The 18,656-nt window shown below is 32.0% G+C and overlaps 1 pseudogene; it reads left to right on the forward strand.

The window, feature by feature from the left end:
- Window positions 1-18,656, forward strand: part of LOC109061882 — a 74,917-nt pseudogene that overhangs the window by 24,542 nt on the left and 31,719 nt on the right.

An 18,656-nucleotide genomic window follows, 5' to 3' on the forward strand; every position in this document is an offset into this window, starting at 1 on the left:
TTTATTTTCTTACCACAGTTACCACAGTTTTGCTGTAGTAACAATCGCTGTAGTAGTTATCTTATTTTGGTGGAAACTGTGGTTACCATGGTACATTTTTTGTGAGGATAAACTAATATAAATCAGCATGACACACATAAATCACACATAACATGTCTGTTGACTATTTCCTTTTTTTTATTTCATCAGTATCACTTTTAGCCTAATACATATAAGAATATGTATATGGACATACTGTACAGGGAAATACAGTAACACTTTAGACTAGGGAATACTAGTCGCTACAGTATTTGCATATTACTAGCATATTGGTTGTTTATTAGTAATTGTAAAGCATTAATGCCTTATTTTGCATGACCATATTCTAGATCATTTAACCCTACCCAATACCTAAACATAACTACAACAACTGCCTTACTATCAATAAGCAGCAAATTACAAGTTTATTTGGGTAAAAAAATAAATAGTTACTGTTTTGCTGTATTTTTCATCCTTTTTGTCCCCTCACTAGTTCATGTCAGTGATCCTGTGGAGGGAAATTTTTTTTTTTTAAGTACAAATAATCCAGTCTGTTAAAGAAATTGCATGCATAGTAATTATGAAAGAATTGTTGCAAAAGGCTTAAAATAGTTTTAGATGGAGTGTAGCATATTACATTGCAAGACAGTTTTTCCTCGCACTTTTCAACAAAACAGTACATTGTTTTTCATTTGTTAAAAATGACCAGTAGTCTGTAGGATGCTTCCACTAAAAATGAGAAATTTAGGCAAAATTTTGAAAATCCAAACATGATTGTTTAAATAGTTTTTACTCTTTTTAAACATATTTCCAAGAGTTTGAATTTTACATAGGTTTTCATAGCTTGTTAAAAGTTCACTTTTTTTTTCTTTCAATGCAAATTTACATCAACACATTTTAGAAAATTCACAATATATGAATTTAATATTTTGAATTAAACATACATTCATTAAAATATATTTAAAATTTTTAAAGTGATTACTGTCAAGTTTCTTGTGTTCCTGTGTTTCCCAAGAACTCTTATGCTTAAATTTTCAAGAACTCTTAATTCACATTTTGTTCCATTGTTGTATTGGTAAGGAGTGTTTGATCAGTTTCCTTGGTTATGTTCACCTGTGTCTTGTTTGCTTCCTCCCTTGCTGTTAATATTAGGCTATAGCTTGTGTTTCATTTGTGCCTTGTTGTGATAGGAGAATCCTAACACCCATCACAAGTCTCTGCCGGTTCTTATTGTATCGTGTCTTATACGTTCGATTTGACTAGTATACATTGATGCTGTGGTTTTTGGTCCTGGACCTTCTGGATTTTGATTTTCATTAATAAACAAGCTGCATCTAGAGCCACACCTCAACTATGCCTCTACGACACGTTACCATCGCATTATTACTTTTATGATACCACTGAGTAAATACTGCTATAAATATTAACTTAATGAGGGCATGACAGCATACAGATCTGCAAAAACCATATTTGTGTTCATATTAACGAGTTAAGCGGAGTCAGCAGCCTATTCATAAAATCATGAAGTGACACAGTGCCAAGCTGGATCCTCTACTCTCTTAAGCCTAAATACAGTAAACTCAATATTAGTTGAGGTATTTCCTTGAAAAGACACATTTTGTTTTTTGAGACAGAAATGCACGGTGTCATTTCAAATACAGGGTGTGCAAAAACCTCATGTATTTATACCCTGTGTATTTTTCTCGTTTTCTTCCTGGACTGCCTCCAGCGCTGTTTAACAAAAAGAAGACTGTTTTGAATGAAAAGCTATAAATTCGAATATCTTTGCTTCCCCCTTGACTCTAATGTTTACTTTGGTGGCTGGGAGTCAAGCCAGTGGAGAGGGAACAGTTTTCAGAAATAATTGTGAGGCGCAGTGTAATTACTTGTGATCCGCCTCTGGGGAAAGCTTAATCCTAAATTATGCTCAGTATCTTGATAGAGCGGTAACAAGACGATCAGCATCCTGCCAGTTATTGTGTGTTGTCTGCCAGCCTCATTGGCCTCACAATCAGAGGTCTGTTTAGTGTAATTGAGGAACACCTCGCAGCCAATGGCTTATTTCTGTATCTCTGCAGAACCTGCATTGTGTTCTGCCTCAATTTAATATTATTTGAGTAATGTAAGCCAGCTATGAATGGCACCAGGATGATATACATCCGATTGAATTAGGCTCAGGAATGCCATCGACGAGACGAGTTTGCTGACTGCTTGTTACTCTCTTGAGGAAGCAGCAGTTGACATGTAGTAAATGAGGTCAGACTCGAGAGACCCCGTAACATAAAGCCACTCGCAGAAACCGTGTATCTCGACAAAGCATCTTGTTTTCATTAGCTCTGCCCTTTTTGTTTTGACAGGCCAACCCAGGTGACCAGTCACACCCTGATACACCCAGTGATATTTGTAATGACTCCTTCAAAATATAAAATCTAGGAGACAGACAAGGGGTGAATTCACAAACTGTAAATTTGACATTTAGTAATTAGGAAACAAGAGCAGAACATTAGGAAAAATGGGCCTGTGGTAACATTTCTGTGAAGTGATATTATATGGATTCTTCCATGTTTCATGAAACTTGAATCTGGTAATGTTTTATTTGTTTATTTAAAGGACCAATTCTCGCCTATTAACGACTTATTAGCCAACCTGGTCTCATAAAAGTACCTTACTGCACGTTTCGCCACAGTTTCAAAGAGAAAATGTCCACTGAGTGGCGCTAAAACATGGGTTCAATACATGAACCCTGGCACATTTTATTACGTTGATATAAGTACGTATTGCTGTTTTTATTACGTTGCTTCAGGTATTTATTGCGACGGTTCAGAATTCAAATATCCGGGGGACTGTCGCTAAAAGTTAATGCTCTATCGTGTTGGAAATATACCCTACACCAAACCCAACCCTAATAAACCTAACCGATAGTGTTAACAAATGCAAAACTGACATAAAAATGCATTTGTTGATGCAACCGTGCCATTTGAACTTCCTTAAATGCAGATTTGAACTGTTTTGTCGAACCATAGTTAAACGACCAAATCAGTTATAATATTCTTAAAGTAATTGTGTGAAAACTATGCTTTATTATTCAAAACAAAATAAAAAGTATTTATTCTAAATAAAAAGTATCAGAGTTTTACTGCCTCTAGTGTTCATTTCTTTTGTGTACATGTACTTATTGGTACATATTTTTGCATCTCGTGAACTGTGAAAAAAGTGCCCCCAGGTACGTTTTTGCCATGAGACCAGGTAGTTATTAACATGCATATTAGTGGCATATTGGCTGTTTATTGGTAATTATAAAGCACATATTAATGTCCAATGAACATTTTCTAGATCAAGTCAAGTCATTGTTATTTATATAGCGCTTTGTACAATGCAGATTATGTCAAAGCAGCTTTACAGTATAACAGTTTTACAGTATTATTAGATCCCTTAATCCACCCCATACCTAAACTTAACAACTACCTAAATAACTATTAATATGCTAACTATTAATAACTATTAAGTTAGGAGTGTTCACTTTATTTTAAGGTCCATTTCTCGCCATTAACAAACCATTAACTATGCCTTTACCACTAGAAAAACTCCTTATTTGCAGCTTATTAATAGTTATTATGGTAGTTGTTAAGTTTAGTTATTGGGTAGGATTAGAGATGCAGAATATGTGCTTTATAAGTACTAATAAACAACATATAAACACGTTAGTGATAGGCATGCTAATAAGCAACTAGTTAATAGTGAGAATTGGTCCCTATACTAAAACATTATCCTAAAAGATAATGGTTTATCGCATTTGAAAATAATGATAGTGTTGACAAAATAAACATGAGATAAAACCACATTTATTTAAGCAACCATGGCATTTTAGCTTGCTTAAAGAAGTCTTTAAACTCTTATATTGTGATTTGTGTCAAAATCAATATTATGTCTATGATTAAGGTAAGATGGGAAAGAAACCTTAATTTTTTCTCTCGATCATAGATGACACAAATACTATGTCAACAACTCATTTGTGAGATTTAGGGTATGTTTACACAACAACGATGTACAGTACTAAAAATGGAAAATGTTTTTCCTTTGCGTTTTTGAAAAGTTTCACCAACAGGCGACAACATTATCAAAACGATCCTCATTCACACAGATCTGTGAAAACAACTAAAAACGCTGTATTATGCCAGACCTATAGGTGGCGATGCCACTTTGTAAAGAAATACTACATGCCTGTGCACATACCTATAGACTAAACAAGTAATATGTATACACACAACGTCACTGTTTTCACAAATTCATGATTTTGACATTTACACAGAGGCGATAACATCCATATAATGTACCATTTTCTAAGACTTTGAAACCCCTTTTCAAAATGTAGCTTTTTTTGGCCCCCAAAATGCCATTGCTGTGTAAATGAATGGCCAAAACACTTCAAATGGTTTCCATTTTTAGTTGATTTTTTGTATTAAGGGTTTTTTTTTTTTTTTTTTTGGATTTGTTAGAGGGATCTTTGGACACATCAATGTTTTTAGATTTGTGGAGTAAAAAAAAAAAAATGTTACTAGTTGCCTGTTGTTACTAGTGATATTATTTTCTAAATGTAATACAACATTCAGTCATTCCCCTGAGTACATTTCAGACATCTTCACCATTCATTAAAACCTGTAATTGAATAAAGTCATTCAGTTGCTATAATTAAATATGTTTATGTTCATATGCTGGTATGTAAGTCACAGAATAAATTTACCTTCCAGATGAATCTCTTTTCATTGGGATTTAATTAATCTCTTTTATTGGGATTCACCGTGGTCAATACATTATTCAGTTAATTGTCAAAACTATTTTAGACCCCAGTAGTAAGATGGATTCTTATATTTTGTGCCATGACAACTAAATTAGCAAATGTTTCAGTTTTTTTTGTGTTTTTGGTTATTTTCTGTTGTATCATATTGGTTGATGTGTTATAATTATGAAAATGTTTAACTTTTATTAAAATGTTAATGTGTATTAAGTACTTAAGGCGGGCATAAATCTTACCCTAAATGTTTCTCTATTTGCTATTTTGCTAAATGTAGATTTGATGAAATGTGTTAGATGTGTACTATTTCTCACTAACCTCTGCATAACGTTATGTCAATACTGAGCAAATTTATATCTTGGTCTTCTATCCTCAGCTGTTTGGATTGGATTCTGGAATATTTTATATTCCCCCATCTAGAACACCAAACAAGTTGTGTCTATCCGTGTTTGCTTGTGGCAAAATGTTGTTCCATTTGTGGTTGTTTACTGTGCGTAGCCATACATGTCTTTCCTCTGTACACCCTTTCAGGGCCCAAAATATGACTTCCCTTTACCTCCATACTTGAGGAAAGAGAAAATATTGATGGATAGAATATTACGGTTAAAGATGCTGCCACTCAATGGGGTCAGAGATTTAGGCGTCAGAAATCCACAGCCTGGAAAAACAAGGCTGGAAAGGATGCTGTGAAGGAGATTATGATTGCCACTGTGAAGCAGACAACTTTGGTTGGCTGACTACTATTTATTTTGGATGATTCACATGCGTGTCTAGTCTGTCTGTGCTACTTAAGGAGAAAGGAGGAAGCTGGTGGAAGTACTGTAGGAGGAAGGTTTTCTTTACTGATCCCTTACTGTATGTTGTCTGGTGATGGTGTAGTTACAGCATCCACCAGCAGGGGCGATGGCCTACTTTGAGCATTTACAAGACCTTCCTCAAAACATCTGGCTCTGTTCTGATATGTGACGCCCACTTTTTTTTTCTCTCAATCCAATCAGTTCCTTGATGAATATAATCAAGTCCTGCTCCGCATTTGTTTTTTCTTGCATATAAATGTCCTGTTTTACTTAGAAATAGATCACATGATGAACTATATTTTTTTTCTTTAAAGGTGTTTTATTATACCCTTTTGCAAAGCCTTGATTTGTTTTTTGGTTGCACTAGAATAGGTTCCCTATCGATAATTCACTCGTACTGCGTCTGCATGCTTGAATTTTTCCAAATTCACATTTTACATATTTGACATTATTGCAGCACCTCTCTTCCCAGTCTGTCTCAAACACTCTGTTTAGTTACTGTTATGATGAAGAATTCCAAAATATGAAATGTGTTATGTTTGGGTAGCTGGCCATGTGTTTTGTGATTGGCAAACTGCTGTTTGTTGTAATTCTTGAAAAGCGTTTTCTCCTAAAGAGAATATCTTGTTTTAGAGTGGACCTTGAGCTTTGTAACGTTGCAGATCTTTTTTATGCTCACATTAATTGAAGTTGAAAAAGTGAAAAAGCATAATAGGACCCCTTTAAGGTTACTGAAGCCATTTAACATTATTGATGAACCTGGATTTTTCTGCCATTCTTTACAACATCATGTGATGTGTTTTTCTTTTGCATTCAGCTTGGACAGCTCTTTCTGCTGTTACAATGAGATATCTAGATATATTTAAATAGAATATAGTGATAGAATACTTCCATAGTCAATGGCTATCGTCAGCTGTTTGGTTGTCAGCATTCTTCAAAATATCTTCTTTGGTGTTCAAAGTAAAAAAGAAACTTGTTTGGAAAAGCATGAGGGTTACCCTATTAAAAAAGTAATACATTTTAAATACATTTCATACTAAATAGAGTTAAAATCAAATATCATATTTACTAACATATCGCTCAAGATTTACTGATATAAAAATGATAATTAAACTATATTTGGAGTACGACTTGTGCACAGTGCAATGCATTTCTTAATGTTTTAATGTCACTAATGATGAGGATTGTATGATCTTTGAATAATATCCATCTTTAAATACAAGATATGTAAAGTGTACCTTCAGTATATCTTTAGTTGGACTTCAGCACTGCTTCTGTACAATGAAAGTGCATTAAGCACAAAATTAGCTGTTCCATTTTAGCAGACTTTAAGTAATACCAGTTTAGTATACTAAAAGTACAATTACAGTGTATTTTTAAAGTACATAAATATGTAAATTCATTTGTAATATAATTAGCATGAATTAATTTAAAATTTTAAATACTGTACATTTTAGTATATTTATTTTTCATAAGGGTAACAAATGACAGAATTTTCCTTTAATGGCCAAACATTGCAATATTCCTGCAAATATAGCCCAGTCTAATCTCGCTTTAACTCTTAGTCGAAGACATTTTATTAAAATGGGCCTTCAGGAATTAAAAAACATTCCATTCACGTCCTCTTTTCTTATCCAAGGATATAGATTTTTTTAATCATTTAACAATTTTTTCAGTAAAAAAAAAAACAAAAAAAAGGCTGTGAGACGGTGGTCTCATTATAATATCCAAACAGTGCACAGTAGAGTCGAGAGTCACTCAACCATTCAGTCATAAGATAAAAGACAAGCTATTCATGTCATTAATTTGGGATTTTGGCTTGGCCATTTGGAAAATATTGTGATTTAATTTAATGAAACCCTGTCTGGCTACTGTGCTTATACAAGTATAAAATGTTGACTGTCGTGTACTGTGAAAGGTAAATGTTTTCAGACAAAAAAAGAAAATGTTGACCTAATGCCTAAATTAGTGCGACTGCATGCATGTCAAACTTTCAGATTTTCATATTTATCCACCATGATTAATGTCTTAAAGACATGTAAGAATGTCACTCATGCGTCTTCTAACTATATTTCTTCATGAATATCAAACATCATGTGCAAATAATGCCCCAATTCAGGATACACAGAACAAATAAGAGCAACATTTGGATTGCTTCAGACCGCAATCACAATATTGATCCGGATACAGACAGTAATCATGGTCTGACATTACTGATTAAAAATAAAGTGTGCAATTTCTGTATTTTGGAATGGCAAAAATAACTACATATTCTAATGCTTGCAATGCAATGAAGTAACAGTTACAATTCACTGAATAAACAGCATTGGTTGAGGCAGTTTCACTGTGTCGGGTTCACCAATGTTTTGTTAGCTCCACAGAGCCACAGTGTTTAGACTTTTCAAGAGAAATCAGCAAAAGAATGACTTGCTTCTCCACTCAAATTGTATGAATAGATAAAAGAAAATACTGTATCATCCAAAAAATTATATACCAGACCTTTGAAGAATGAAAACAAGCTTGCCCACATATAGCTAACGCTTTGCGTATATATATACATATACATATATATATATACACATATACATATACATATACATATATATATATATATATATATATATATATATATATATATATATATACGCAAAGTGGAGTGCCTAAAACCCCCTTAGCTGTTAGAAATTCACTGTAAACCACGGTTTTATGGGACTTATTGCTTTTTTAAAACGTTCATTCCATATATGCAGCAAGGTGTCACAAATAAAACAAAGCATGTAAAATATGAAGAGATTAATAAAAACATTATTCTTCTGCCAAACAATGTAGTTCCTCGGAAACGGTTGTGGTCACAATAAAGTGGTTGCTGAGCAACACACAAACCGTAAAAAAAGGTGTATGTTTGTGGAGTAATTTACAACAGCTTTGAACGTGGCTCAACCAATCAGAATCAAGGACCGGAACTATCCGTTATATATACAGATATATTATAAACAAACAATTAATCTTTTCTAATATTTTCGTCAGTTACGGCTCGTTACCTCTAGCTTTCTGCCCACTTCAAATCAGACACAGAGATGAAATAGTGCAGTAAGATCACATTTATTTAAATGAATTATAGCATATATGTCTGTGCATTAAACGGTTTTAATGCATATCTGCCAGCCAATCAGAATCCAGTGTTCAGACAGACCATGGGTTATATATATATAGGTGAGCATAAGACTTTTAAAATTATTGCAGAGAATTATCCAGGCAATAACATCTGCGTTGTGGGATTCAGTGTCCAGCACAGTATTCTCTGCTAATCGCACATTACAGCAAACTGAGTAAGTTATCCATTCATTCTGTGCATGCAGAACATTAGTATACTGTGCACACTTCACATGTACTGTGTAGAATGCTATGTTAAACAGAACCAGTGAAAACATGCAAAGAAAGAAACTCCAACCATGCCGGTCTATCTGCACTGACACCTTCCCTCAAAGGAAATCAATGTACTGCAATCTAAACAGTAACTGGAGCTCATCTGGATTTAATCAATGTTGACAATCAAATGCAGGGTTCATTTTCTCAGTGTCAACATAAGAAATATTCATTTGATCTTATAAGCGGTGACTCTGACATTATTAACAAGCTTTGCCAGTGACATACTATAATCTCTAAGGGCCTGATGTGGCCATTTGTCATCTATAAATAACACGTTCTTTTGGTTTGTGTAAATGATGATGATTTTAAATAGGGTGGTTCTCCCATAATCGTAGCTTGTTCAAGAAAAGAGATCGTCTAATCATGGCTGTGGTGAAGTCTCTCAGCTCAGATCTTGATTGGAAATGTTCAGAGGCGTCATTCTGTTCAAACAGACAAGCCCCCTCACATATTTGAGCCAAATGGATTTTGAACGCAGCTTTAAAAAGACAAAAATAATAGGCTATTGGTAAGACTTGAGAACACTGTTCACTAGTGCTGTCAGTTTAAGTTAACGCGACTTACTTTCTTTTGTGCAACATTAAAGAAGGTACTTTGAAGACTTGGTAACAAAGCTGTTTTGGTTACCAGTGACTTTCATTGCATTGCAAAAAAATACTGAGAATATATCTCTATTTTATATTCCATATTAGGCCGTTATAGCATAAACATTTATGTTTAATACATTTCATGTTGAATCAAATAAATGATTTCTTTCTAAAGTTACTATTTGTAAGTTTTACTTGATACTTTCTCATTTAACACAATAATAGTTTTAAATAATCTTTTGTGCGTATTTTCACAGCCAAATTTAGCTTGCGATTAATTCGGTTAATTAATCGCCGCACAATTTAATCAATTTGATTAAAAATTTTAATTGACTGACAGCCCTACTATTAACAAGATGCATATCAGCATGCATATTACTAGCATACTAGCTGTTTATTATTGTTTATAAACCACACATTATGTCATTCATATCTTATTTTGCATGAGTACCTATCAATACAATAAAGTACTATCAATAAACATCAGATTAGGAGTTTGAGGGAAAAAAAACTCCTTTACGTTTATAGTGAATATGTGTTCCCTAATCTAAAGTGTTACCAATATTATTTTTATCTTTGGAAGCTGTATTAAAAATTTATTTTTGCAAATATAAAAGCATTACCATAATATGTTTGCATTTGATAATTAATATCTGCTATTATTGTAGGTATAAAATGAATAGTGCTTCTAAGTTTTAATTTATTTAACAGTTTTTGGCTACAAATGAAGAATTCCCATGACTTATAATTTGCTTAATCGTTTACTCATATTTCAGAGTTGGCAGTTATTATGACATAAATAAAATTCAGAAGCTGAAAAATTAACAATGAACGCTTGTTTCTGTTATTCAAATGGATTAGCATGACTGAATAAACTCTACCTAACATGATATCTAACATAAAGAAAACTGTTGGAGTCATTCGTAGCATTCGTTTACTATAAGCTCTGATGGTCAACATCTAATCATTACTGTAATGCAGCACTGAAAATCAAAAATCAATAACTTCCATCTAGTTACTTTCCACCAACTGAGGTATCTTTGATAATTCCAGGGTTCCCACTGAACCTCTTGTTCTTCTGTAGAAATGATGGCATTTCTGGCATACTGTAACAGTAGAAGACATTTCAGAGAAAATAAGCCAAATTCAAGCTGGCATCACATCTCAGTGCGGATGATTCATGTCTGCTACTCACCTCATACACCACTGTAAATCTTATTTAGCTCTTGTCTGGGCACTCAGTAAAGGATCTAATATAATTCTAATAATCACCATATCTTTAATAAGCTTTTAAAAGTAAACTTTGCACTTCTGTGACAGGGGATACAAGAATATATTATAGCACTTTCCGTTACCAAAACCCAACTGGGATATGAAGTGCATAAACTATAGAGATGTTGTGCATTGTTCTTTTTGTTTACTTGGCAAAGCTTTTGTTAGCAAGGACTGTGCAGTGATATTAAAAAAAGATAAAAAATAGCTGGATTTATTCAAAGCTTAGAGTTGGTTTTGTGTTTGTCTCCCTGATATAAGACTGCTGTGGGATCTGTTCATCACTAGAGGAACAAAATATCTTTTCACATCTCTCAGAAAATGCACACTTCAAATAAGTGCATCGAGTGACCTCAGAAAGCATCTTTTATAATCAACTTAATAATCCATTCATCCATCCACTTTCCAAACCTGTACAGAGTCATGGGGATGCTTATAATTTATAACTATTATAAATTTAAAATGAATTGCAATTACTTTAAATCAACTAATGTGACTGTGATTTTTTATTTAATTTGTTTTTTTTTTTTTTTTTTTTTTTTGTGAGTGTGTGTAGTCAATTGCCCTCAAGTTCACACAAAAGTCCTAGCAGAGAATAAACAGGTTTATAGTAATTTATTACTTTGACATTTTCTACTAGCGTTTGACAGTCACAAAGTATCACAATACATTTCTCTTTATTTTTGATAAACAATATATTAGGGCTGTCAAATGATTAATCACGATTAATCACATCCAAAATAAAAGTTTTGTTTACATAATATATGTGTGTATACTGTGTATATTTATTATGTATATATAAATACACACACATGCATGTATATATTTAAGAAGAATATGTTATGTTTATATATTAAATATATTTATATATAATATAAAATATAAGAATATAAATATATAAATGTATATACATGTAAATATTTTCTAAATATATAATTTATGTGTGTGTATTTATATATACATAATAATATACCCTGTACACATACATATATTATGTAAACAAAACTTTTATTTTGGATGTGATTAATCGTGATTAATCATTTGACAGCCCTACAATATATCAATTGTTGAAAAATGTGCTTGTGCTATCTTTCTTCTCTGTGGTATTTTGTCTAATGCGAGGACATTCATACTTTTTTTAGTCTGGCTTAGGTGTCCAAATACGTTTTTGGGGGCTGGTGTATTCATCATGGGCCAAACTGAATTTTCCATATCATTCTGAAGTTTCTGATGCAGTTATTGAAATTATAATTCATTTTAAGAGTATGGTGACACATACTTCCCAGCTATCCATCAAGCAACCACAAATATCCCCAGCACATTTCCAATCAGACATTCAGAAATTGCTGTTAAAACTTAAGTATACTTAAAATAAATAAATAAATAAATAATAATAATAACAATAATAATATATGTGTATATATATATATATATATATATATATATATATATATATATATATATATATATATATATATATATATTATATATATATATATATGTCAGTCATTCTTCTTTAAAATTTCACATTTAATTCAAAGTTGCTTGCTGTTTCTTTTTATCTTTTTTCTTTTTTTCAGTGTCACAATTTGAAAAAAAAAATTATCCCTGTAACAATGTTTTCCTGATTTTTTATGAATCTTATAATGCATTTTATGAGCTCATGAATTATACACAATTATAATACTTGTCTATTTATTTTTACACTTATGTAAAATTATGAAATTATGATGCATTAACACATGACAAACAAACCTTCAAACATTCTACTCTATTTATGAAATTATGTAATGCATTACATCATGCATCATGAACACCTTTAAAATACATTATTCGTAGTGACTTTAAGTAAATTGTTACAAAATATTATAATAATGTACATAATTTAAAATCTCACATAAAATATGAGTTAGAATTAAGGATGAGTTATTTTGATAGTTCATAAACTGTAATTATTCAGAGCATTTGTCAATTAATTATTACATTGAGTGTTTTAAGGTAAATATTTACCAATATGCTCACATAAGGGTAAAATATACCCATGATAATCAACTGAATTATATTAAGTGATATATTTTGTGTGTCTGTACAGGTTGATGCTGATGATGTCCTCACTAAAGAAGAACAAATCAATCTTCTGTTCAACGAAAAACGAAAATGTGAACGAGTCATCAAGTCCAAACATAAAATCACTGGTAAGTCAAAAATGTCCTATTATTAAAAAATAAAAATGAACAAAATTTAGAGTTACATCTCTCCGGGACGGCAAACATAGATATCTGCTGTCACTGAGCACTATTTAGAGTGCAGTTATACCCTCACTCTCAGGTCAGTTTAGCATTGCTGAACTGACATATTTGATAAATGCAGCAGTCGATACATGTGTCTGTAGGGACGTGATCTGGGGTCAGGCCTCCAGGCCTCAGGCCTCACGCCGAGACACATGCAGTTGGGACAGTGCTAAAATGAACTGGCATTGATTAAACTGTATCTCTGAGCAACACTTCATCAGACAGAGCCAAAGCCAACAGAATTCATTAGTTTCTAATAGTTTCTATTCTCGTTATTTAAGATGTTTACCAAGATAGGCAGCTGTCTGTCAGCGTCCTGCTTTAAAAACACACACACACACACACACACACACACACACACACACACACACACACACACACACACACACACACACACACACACACACACACACAGATATACCCCAGCGACTTAAGAATGCTTTTGTGCTCCAGGGACACACATGTCAGCAAGATTTTCACAACAAAAGGTGCATTAGATGATATATAAATAATTTTAATAAGTTTAATAACATTTTAAAGTGTGCAAATGCACTTTAATAACGAAGAACGACAACAAACTTTGTTTGAAATATTCCGGGGCCTTAAAATGACATGACGTGCATTAAAGGGAATTTTTCTTTAAAAAAGAAGTGCTTTGCTTTGTGCAGTTTCATGATTCTTTCCTTCTTGTTCACTTCCCTACAAAGTCAAACAGCTTATTTAGTGGTGATATTACACATCATAATAATAAACTATTTATCTAACAAAATTGATCTAAAAATATTTATCTAACATTTATGTATGCTTTTGCTAAAACGTTTTATGACATGAAAAATGCCACTGAGACTTCTTTGAACACTGTTGAGTTGTTGAACACTTTATAATAACTTTCATTAATAAATCATTAATAAACATAATGTTCGACAGATCATTAGTTAATATTCAAATAACTACAAATATGAGATTTTGTGCTTGTAAATGTTTACTAAACTGATTATTACATAATGATTAACAAATCATTAATTAATGTAAATTGCATGTTTTAATAATCTTTTTATTAAACGCGTAATTCATAAATTATTATGCCCTTTTAAAATAGAAATCATTATGAAACAATATTTAATTCTTAACATTTCAGTTAATGTATATATAAATAGCTACAACTGTGAAATAATATGCTTGTAAATGTTTACTAATGAACTCACTGAAAATAATGAATAACAGATCATTAGTTCATGTACCTGGAAATTAAAATGCTTAAAATGTTATTAAAATTCAATTCATGATCATACAGTTTTTAAAAATCTACAAATGATTTTAACAGATGTATTAACAGCTTATTTATTAAAGTGCATTTGCACACTTTAAAATGTTATTAAACCGGTTGTTCAAACTTATTAAAATGATTTATATATCATCTAATGCACCTTTTGTTGTAAAAATCTTGCTGACATGTGTGACCCTGGAGCACAAAAGCAGTCTCAAGTCTCTGGGGTATATTTGTAGCATCAGCCAAAAATACACTGTATGGGTCAAAATTATAGAATTTTGTTTTATGCCAAGAATCATTAGGATATTAAGTAAAGATCATGTTCCATGAAGATATTTAGTAAATTTCCTACCATAAATATATCAAAACTTAATTTTTGATTGATATGCATTGCTAAGAACTTCATTTGAGACAACTTTAAAGATGATTTACTCAATATTTGGATTTTTTGCTCCCTCAGATTCCAGATTTTCAAATAGTTGTATCTCGACCAAATATTGTCCTCCTAACAAACCATACATCAATGGAGAGATTATTTATTCAGCTTTTAGATGATGTATAAATCTCAATTTTGAAAAATTGACACTTATGACTGGTTTTGTGCTCCAGGGTCACAAACCTTACAAATCAAATATCAAAACTTATATGATTTTTATTTATTATTTTTTAACCAGAGTCTGTAAGTTGACATATTTGCATTTTTCTATTACTTTACAAATCATTTATTAATTATTTGTTCATGCTTTTGCAGTCCCCAATCTAGTCAAATCTATTCATAGTTTACTGTTAATTATTTAGTACCTTTATAGGAATTGTATTTTTTTACAACAATTTGAGTAGAGCATGATTAGTTAAGAGCATTTATATTCTTTCTTCTTTATATAATGTTCAATAAGTTCATTAGTGAACATCTACAAACATATTATACAATGTTTGTTAATGATTTTTATATATATATATATATTATATATATATATATATATATATATATATCTATATATATATATATATATATATATATAAATGATGTTAAAGTGATTCTAGTGATGATAAACAAATAATTGAATCAAAGGGGGTTTTTTGTGTCGTATCCCTGCTTAATGACCTAATGTCGTGATGTCTAAAAGATATGTTGGCATTGCGACATCAGAAAAGAGCTGCTAAATGTAGCCACAAGTGTCCCTGGAAAATAGCATAGCGCGGTTGTGTGAAATCCCTTTTGGGTGATTTGCCACGCTAAACAGAGATCTGGGAATAGAGTGTGTGAAAAGCTTTCATTTTTATGGTAACCTCAGTTTCCTTTCACTGTGGTGCCCCGTCTCAAACACATTTTAAATAACCGTTTTGGCGGCCTATTGTCAAAGCCAGACTGCTGTATTATTGTCTTCTCATCACAGGCTTATTTTACTTGTGTTAAGTCACTTCTGTCTCGCAGCATGAAACAGTTAAGGATGTTTATGTCCGAACTGGAGCGAATGCTGAGGAATCTGGATGTCAGGACTCTCAATATTCGGTTCTCACACAATGGGAATATGTGTTTGAGTTTTCGATTCAAGCCGTAATGAAACATGACATAAGCTGCAGCGCATTAGTCACACAGAAAGAGCACATTTCCAAGACATTTGCAAGACATCCTGTGCTTAAAATAATTATGCGTGTTTCTGCAAAGGATTTCGAATTCAAATTAGAGTATCGCCTTCTGCATTCATGTTTTTCATATTTATATAAAATGGTTTAACATATGCTTACGATTTCAGTTTTTTTTTTTCTTTTTTCATAAGTAGTAATGTATTTTGCCAGACAGTGACTTCTGGCCATTATTTTATTTTTAGGCTTTTGTGTTTGTCCTAGACAGATTAAATTATTGCGAGCAGATGGTATGAGGACATGCTGCAGACTGCAGGTCTTTCTTTTTCCCATCGCATTTCAGCTTGAAGAGACATTTATATAAAAAATGATAATAATAATAATAATAATAATATAAAAATGACAATAAATCACTAATTTACTAATGAATCATGTTTACTGTTTTCAGTTTAATTTCTTAACATTATTTAATAAAACCTACAGCATTTATTATTCTTAGTTAATGTTAAGATTAGCATTTATTAATAAATTTTTATGATCAAAAGTTGTATCTATTAACGTTAATTTATCCACAGAGAACTGACATGAACATGAGCATTTTCAGTAACTAACCTTAAAAAAGATTAATCAATGCTTTTAGTTAATGAGTGTTACTAATAATTATTGCAAAGTGTTACCAAAACTGATTTAAAAAAAAAAGTTATGCAAAAATCTTTTCTATAAAACATTTGGTCAACACTTTTTTAAGGTCCATTTCTCACTATTAACTATCACTACAACATTTGCATCAATATAAATTTGCTGCTTATTAATAGTTAGTAAGGTAGATGTTAAGCTTAGGTGTAGTATTAAGGGATCTTTAATATGGTCATGCAAATTAAAGCATTAATATGTGCTTTATAAGTACTAATAAACAGCCAATATGCTAATAAACAACTTGTTAATAATGAGAATTGGTCCTTAGAATAAAGTGTCACCGAACATTTTGGTAACACATTTCATCATTAGCTGTATGTTGGTTATTTTTGTGTGTAATCTCTCTTTCAAACTCTTAAGTTACTCAAAAAACTAATAATTACTAGTTACTAATTACATGCTCAACTGTGTAATTAGATTACTTTTCTCTAAAAAGTTTTGCATTACTTATGACCGGTTACGTTCTAAATCCAATATCAACTTTGACAATAGAAGGATTGACATGAAACTGCTCTTGTAATGCTTTCAAATAAATAATAGAAATTGCATAAATACTTAATTGAACTGACCAGAGTATTTAATTGGCAAAAGTTACTTAAAAACAAACATTAACATTAGATTTTGATTATATTTTGATGTTAAATCCATTATTGTTTTATATACAAAATATACATTGTAAATTATTTAATGCAATTACATCAGAAGTAACTGATTAAACTACAGAATAATAAAAAGTTATACCTTACTTTACTGTTTCAAGGGAAAAGTAATTCAATTACTGGAATGCATTGCACTCAACACTGCTACTTATCCAGTATTCACGGCTGATTCGAAAATCATGGAAATTAAAAATTAGTTAAAAATGTGAGAACCCAGTTTAAATTCATTAGTAGCTATGGTTTATTTAATTAAAAAAGAAATGGAAGTGAAGATTGATTTGGCCATGACTGTGTTTATGCAGTAACGGCAGTCCAGCTCAGTGCTGAGTTGTTCTCAACAGAACTTAGTCTTGAGTTAATCCAGCAGCAGAGGGTTATGATGGGGGCTTTATGAGACAGTAGATTCTCCTATATCTCCTATTAGCAGCCACAGGTCTCAATGCAGCTGGATGCTGATGGTTGAGCAGAGATCTGGCACTCCAATGACGTCTCATTCAGACACAGTCAGTGTTTAGCTCGTCTGAGCTCTGTCACACCTAATGCCCTCCCGACGTCTCTTTCGTGTCACTGCCAAGATGGACAGCTGTGCTTTTAAACTCATTTCCAAAGTCTCATTTACTTTTTGGTTTGCAGATTCGATCAGAAATATGAAATGATGAATAACAGACAGGAATAACTATAATAAACAGTGGGGTCCAGAAGTCTGAGACCACTAGCGTATATTGCGTTTTTAAAGTTGGGGCTTGGAAAATCAAGCGTTTGCGATTTTGCTTAATTTCTTAAATAGCTCTTGTTATTCTAAAATATTCTGTTTATGTCCATTAGATTTTGAATCCCAGTTTTTTAACATGGTCCAAATGCCATTAGAGATTATAAAATAGTATACTTGAGGACAGTCTCTACTGAAGTGACTGAACATCTCAGAGGTGCATGACTGAAGGAGTAAAATAGTTTATGATCATTTTATTATAGGATCAAGTTTTGTTTGGAATACATGTAATGCAGTTGTAAACAAATATGTGAATCAGGTTGCAAATTTAGGGTTCATGTAAACAAAACTTGTTGAATCTGAAATCTTGGATTCATAAATTAATGTGTATTTTTTTATTATTTTTTTTTTATTTGAAACATATTTTCTTACAAAAATCCTTTTGTTTATCCTGGATGTTCAATAACTGCATTCAGACCCATTGTTCAGAGAATGTAGAGAAACACAAATCCACATTCCTGTAAGTTTCATGCAGTAAAGTAATAGTAA

The sequence above is a fragment of the Cyprinus carpio genome, chromosome B5 (genome assembly GCF_018340385.1).
Source record: "Cyprinus carpio isolate SPL01 chromosome B5, ASM1834038v1, whole genome shotgun sequence".
NCBI lineage: Eukaryota > Metazoa > Chordata > Actinopteri > Cypriniformes > Cyprinidae > Cyprinus > Cyprinus carpio.